This window comes from Stomoxys calcitrans, chromosome 4 (genome assembly GCF_963082655.1).
Source record: "Stomoxys calcitrans chromosome 4, idStoCalc2.1, whole genome shotgun sequence".
In the NCBI taxonomy this organism is placed as follows: Eukaryota; Metazoa; Arthropoda; class Insecta; order Diptera; family Muscidae; genus Stomoxys; species Stomoxys calcitrans.
Window position 1 is genome coordinate 180,638,423 of NC_081555.1, and position 6,000 is coordinate 180,644,422.

General features: G+C 37.9%; 1 long non-coding RNA gene across 1 annotated transcript in view; it reads right to left on the reverse strand.

Annotated features, from left to right (window-relative positions):
* LOC131997199 (uncharacterized) overlaps positions 1–3,940 on the reverse strand; it is a 35,954-nt gene extending 32,014 nt beyond the window's left edge. The window contains exon 1 of the long non-coding RNA XR_009398114.1: positions 3,750–3,940. This is a non-coding gene — a long non-coding RNA (uncharacterized LOC131997199). The remainder of the gene's footprint in view (positions 1–3,749) is intronic.
* Between the last annotated feature and the right edge of the window lie 2,060 nt (positions 3,941–6,000).

The window sequence follows — 6,000 nt, forward strand, 5'->3', positions numbered from 1 at the left end:
GAACCAAGAATTGGCAAATTCTCACACATCAACGAGTGCTTTCCGATTCAAGTTTGAACTCAATGATAAGGGACCTTTTTTTATAGTCGAGTCCGAACGGCGTCCCGCAGTGCGACACCTCTTTGGAGAAAATTTTTAAAATTGTCATGCATGGCATTGTACCTGGCAAATGTCCCCAACTTAAGAGGGGATAAACACCGCTTTGCCCGATGTTCTCCCCAGGATTCGAACACATTTAGCGTCGAATGGCACGAATTCGATACCCGCATTCAGGGCGCAGTGTCCCCACCCTAAAAAGATATTAGACAGTTAAAGAAGGCGCAGCGAAGCGGGCCCGGTTCGGCTAGCAAAGTTATAATATCATATATCTGAGAGAGAGTTACAGAAACAATATTCTTTGTTTAGATCCAGCGTCATGTCTCAAAACCTTAACAAAATGACTCACACCAATACCGATAAGATCACACTTCATATGTAGCCATTTCGTTTGTCTAAGGTGCAAACCGAGAAAAGCCAATCCCAAAAAGGATATTAGCACCTTTATGTAACCATTTACAAATATTTGGTAAATGCAATGTGACATAAACTGAGCAAATACCCGACAAAGGTTAAAACCTTAAAATTCCATCGACTATTATGATGTCATATGATGCTCACCATATTGCCGTTCTTGATTCTTAAAAAGTAATGAGTGTTCGCCTCTAATCTCTCATTTGGCATCTTTTCTCCTACGATTTCTTTTCATCACTCTCTTGTGCTGGAAAGGACTTTAGGGAGGTTGACATCTTGAATTTGATAACAACTCTACCAACTTGGTGAATTGCAAGAGATGTTATCGCCATGTCTAAAATGAAAACTCTAGACAATGGAGAAAAGAGAGAACTGGTAAAAGTTCCTTAATTGATAGGCTTTGTAAAAGAAGGTGAGGCGAAGGTGGTGGCCATCAGAGTCGAAATCATGGCATGTGTATGTTAGTATTTTTACATCATTAGCCTCGAAAGTAGTGAAGGTGAGCAGAAACAAGAGATGTTGGTGCCGGATAAGGACCGTTGTTGTTATGGCGACCTCCTTTTTCTGTTTTTTGTGGCAACTGCCTGACAAGGAGCAAAAACCAACAACGAAGTGAAATGAAAAGGTTGGCCGCAACAACACAAACACTGGAGCTAATTTTTAAATATCCTGAAGAGTAGCAAACGGCAAGTAGGCAAAGCGATGATAATGATGCATGACAATGCCATAGCTAGCCAGCGTTACTAAAGATTTAAATCTTCTCATCTCCATAGTCATCATCGTTGTTGTTGTCTCGTCGTCGTCATCGTCGTCAGTCATAATGGCTTGTTATTCTAGCTCTAATGCCACAATTATTTCAATGGAAATTATTACCAAGTCTATTCTTGGTGGTTGGAGGTCTAACACTGCACCACTTGTTGAGGTAACACAGGCAGGTACTGGTACTGGTACTTAGTCGTTGTTCTTGCCAGCTTTGGCCAAACCAGCTGAAGATGTAGTTTTACCTTTGGCATAGCTTTTCCATTGTTATGCTGCCACCAGTTTCACATTTTTACCCATTGTTCTGATGATTAATTTTTCTGGGGAAATGGAGAGGGGTGAGCATGAGGGTTGACTGGTGTTGGTGGCTTCCAGCTCAGGTCTTTAAATTTAATCGAGCAGATGTCGTCAATTAGTGAAATAAAACGAGGTGCTTATGTGCGTTTAACGAAAACTGCACTACAAACGGTTGTGGCTTTGACTGCGAATAAGGATGTGATTCTTTTTTAAACTACCCTTGCGGCTGTGATAATGATTTAGCGGGAACAGTAACTTGATTGCCTTTGTACACACGCACACATGCAGATATATCTCCAAGGATACAGAGAAGCATGCCACTTTGATGATGATGATGATGCATTTAGTGCGCTGGTACATTGTTAATTGGTATCTGAAAACTTTGATCAGTGATGCCAATTGCTGATTAAGTGCCAACGATCTAAGTTTATATCTCAAGATTTGATTAAAATACTGGGGTGTATTCTGGGTAATATTAATCTGCAGGATTATCGTCAAATATGATTAAAGGCTATAAACAAGTAAAAGCGGACCAAGTTTGGCCGGGCCGGATCTTGGACACACTAAAAAAAAGTTGACTAAAATTTAAAGATTTTGTCCTTGATCTTACAATGTTGGTAAAGACTGCGAGCCAAAGAAGCGAGACTGCAAAATTAAGATGGCTTTCTTTAAATTTAAGTCGCTATATACTAACGGACATAGCCGTCCGATTCGAATTTCTATTGCTGACATTTCTAATGCTACGTCACAGATCATTCTCAATTTCTTTTTTTGAAAAAATTTAAATATTGAACTTCGCAACTTATGTACACTGATAGAAAAATGACGGTACTTTGCCAATACTGTCTGGTATTATTTTGTTCGCGTCACTGGCAAAGATTTTTAATACTATTTGGTATTAATTCAATACCAGACAAAGGAGGGTATCAAGAATTGACGGCGTCACTTTTATATTCTTGTCATCGCGCCATAAGTGTGGTTGAGCTTTGTACTTTGTATATTATCGTCATCATAAAATATTTATAAATTTGAGTGCGTAAAAACCTGTTGAAATCCTCGATAGCGGTGAAAATTAAACCATATCAAAAACATGATAGCCCATTGTGTAGAAAACGATGCTGTGTTGGTGTATTCATATTAAAATCACTTCTGGGAATCGATGGGTATGGAATCAATTGCTGAATACAAAGAATTGAGGTTGGTCACGGTGTAACATTACTTTTTGTAATTATTAACACAAATAATCGAAATAAAATTAGATTAAAATTATTTTCAAAGACTTTTTTGGTTCATTAGGGGGTGGAATAATCAATAACGGTTAACAGTGCTAAAACCATTAACAGTTTGGTACAAAAACCAATGCCAGTTCGGTAATATGGCTAGTGCCAAACGGTACTAACTATTTTATGGTCATCCATACCATCTGGTATTGTTTTTGTGCCATACTATGTTGCTTTACTATCAATACCGTATGGCCTCAGTGTACACCACACTGCTACAACAACAACAACCATATGGTACTGAAATGAGCACGTTTGGTATCAACTTTTCTCTGGGTGTATGACATTTCTTTGTATTTAACTAAGTTTCACCGTTGTCTTTGTCCTAAGTCAGTTTCCTAACTTTCAACGATGTGTTGACCTATATCAAAAGATTTTTGCCTTTAATAAAAAGATGAAATCTGCCACACTTTTTGTGGCAATGAATGTCACCCAAAGCTTTGAATGCCACCCTGTAACGCAAAGCAAACCAAAAATTTTGCTTGGGATATGTCAATGCATTTCTGAAGGCATCAAAAATTTCGTTTGAGGTACATAGAGCCCCTAAAAAGAAGTTCCGTAATATCAAAAATTTAAAAAATTGGAAAATTTGGCATCTTATTATTAAGTTTGTCATCTTCGGCTCAAATTTTTCAAGTAAGGACATTCGGTATGAGTGTTGGTGGGTATAAGGGCTCAATAAGTCAAATTCTGGGATCGGTTTTAGAAAACTATATCAGCGTATAACCCGATTCGTTTTATACTTCACGTGGATTTTACGTCGAGAAAGAGCCCTTTCCAGCTTACTTGCAGGCTTTTTCTCGGCCTGAGACTTTGTTTTGCTTAAGGAACTAAGGTAACGTTGTCTGGTATCTGGAGTTTGTTCAGGTATTCATTACATTCCATCACGGACTTTGAACTCACCGTTCTTGAATCAAGACTTTGAGCGCTGACATACTGTCCACACAACATCATAACTCCTTAGTTTCTTGAGTGAAAGATTTGTTCTCAGGATTATGGTTGCGATTATCGTTATGGTAGGTCCCAAATTCGATTCACAAAGCTATCCTTAAAGATTACTAAGGATTTTAATAAAATCACATTTACGAACTCCGAGAAACATTTATTTAAAATTAAAATAATTTATTTTGTATGTTTTGTTGATGTTTGACTATTTTGGATGCGTGCCAGTGCTGCCAACGTTTAAAGTACAAATCATTTAGCGGGAGCGTTTCATTTGACCATAAGCTAGCGAATCCGTTAGACTGGTACATAAAATGACTCAAGTATAAACCACTCTTCCAATCTTCTTTGTTGTGTATAAACATCCTGAAGATGTTATATACGTATCTTCTGATTGATGTGTGCATCTCGGAAATCATCCAAGGGAGAAGCTTCCACAGAATGAAAGATGCACAGTTCCTAACGGCTTATGAAGAATAGCTTCGAAAGACTAGGCATAAGCAATTTACTTCCATTGCCATTTGCAATGGTACTCTACGAATAGAAGCTTAAATGGGAGTAAAAAGGGTCATCCCATTTTTTCAGTGACCTTCCCATCGAAACTCGTACTCATTACCCATCTTTTATTTGAAATGGTAACTTTCAAAAAAGTTGGCATCATTGTATTAATTACCGTGTAAATAGTAATGCTATTCGTACTCTTTCTCATTTACACCCGCACGCATCCTCGCTTTCTCTCATTCGTGTGATATTTATAAATAAATTTGTATGTGGTTGTTGTTACTTTTGTTCTAGCCTGTGTGCCTGCATTTTTGTGGCTCATTTTAAATGTGTGTGTGTGTGTATTGTATTGTCCTGAAGCAAATACGAACTCGCATTTCTTCTCAATGCTGTTTTGTGAGGCCTGCCACTCCCTTCTCTCCTATGCGTTCAGCACCCACTGGGTGTGTGTGTTTAATTAATTTAAAAGCGTGCGGATAATACCAACAGTTATGATGAAAAGTCAAAGCATAAAGAAAATGCAATATAAATACCGATTAAAAAAAGTACATCACAATTACAATAATGTTCATGCTCATGCTTATGCTTGTGTGTGCCCGACCAATGCCTTGCTCTCGCCTCATGTTAATGTGGCTACGGCTGCCATAGTTATAGCTGTATATCTTCTACACAATTGGTGGGCGGCGGGTGAATAACAAGCATGAACTTAGCGTGCTGCTTTGCAGGAATCAGTTAAAATGAATTCGCATCAAGCATGTCTAGAGGCAACGATCGAGAACACGTTATTGGATAGAGAGGAGACCTTTTAGTTTAATTGAAATCTTTATCATTGGTTTTTATTGCAAGTGATTGAATTGTGGATTATGGTGAGGTGGTAAAGGTAGGCGCCGTCATATTTCAAAAATAGGAATGTCATTTTAACCTTAAACTGTGGTAATCATAGTGCTGGTTTTTTTTTCTATAACACAAAGTACCGATTTACCTTTTTATGACCATTCTAATGGGCTTTTTCGGGAAGATACTTCAAGAATACATCAGACTGCAAATGTGCCCATGAACATTCTATTAAGGAACAGGGCAAAACTTCTCACATATCAATGAGTGCTGTCCGATTCAAGTTTAAGCTCAATGAATACATAAAACTTCTACGTTAAAATTTAAACGGTGAACAAGTATTTGGTTGAGTTGAATAGGGTTGAAAGTTATAAACGGATTATTCAGCCATGTCCGTTGTAATCCCTATTGATGTCTATTTGAATAAAACAGCTGGTTTTCAAAAAAAAATCTGCTTGATGCTGTGAATCGCTGCTAGAAAAACCCTCTAGTAAAAATTTGCAAGCTCTCAAAACTTTGCTCGCTTTCACGCACTCTCTCGCTCTCTTCTGTTGGCAAATAATGATGCTTATAAATGTTTAGAAGGAGTTAATAGACAAGGAGTAATGGAAAAGTTAAGGTTTCTTATAGACTCAAAAAAGGCTGAACAAATTTTGATGAAATTTATGTATGTAGAGTTTGGTCCCCCGGTAAAAACAACGCAATTCGCTTTTTGATATCCGAAGCGCAGCGAACCCCCCACTTGAAATAATTTTCTAAAATTATATGTCTCGGAGATCGGTTGAAGCGTTATTTTGTTTGCATCCTCAATGAAGCTCAAAAACACTAAACTGGTATATATGTAACTTTGTGTTGAATAACCTGGGGGAGCGCCTCA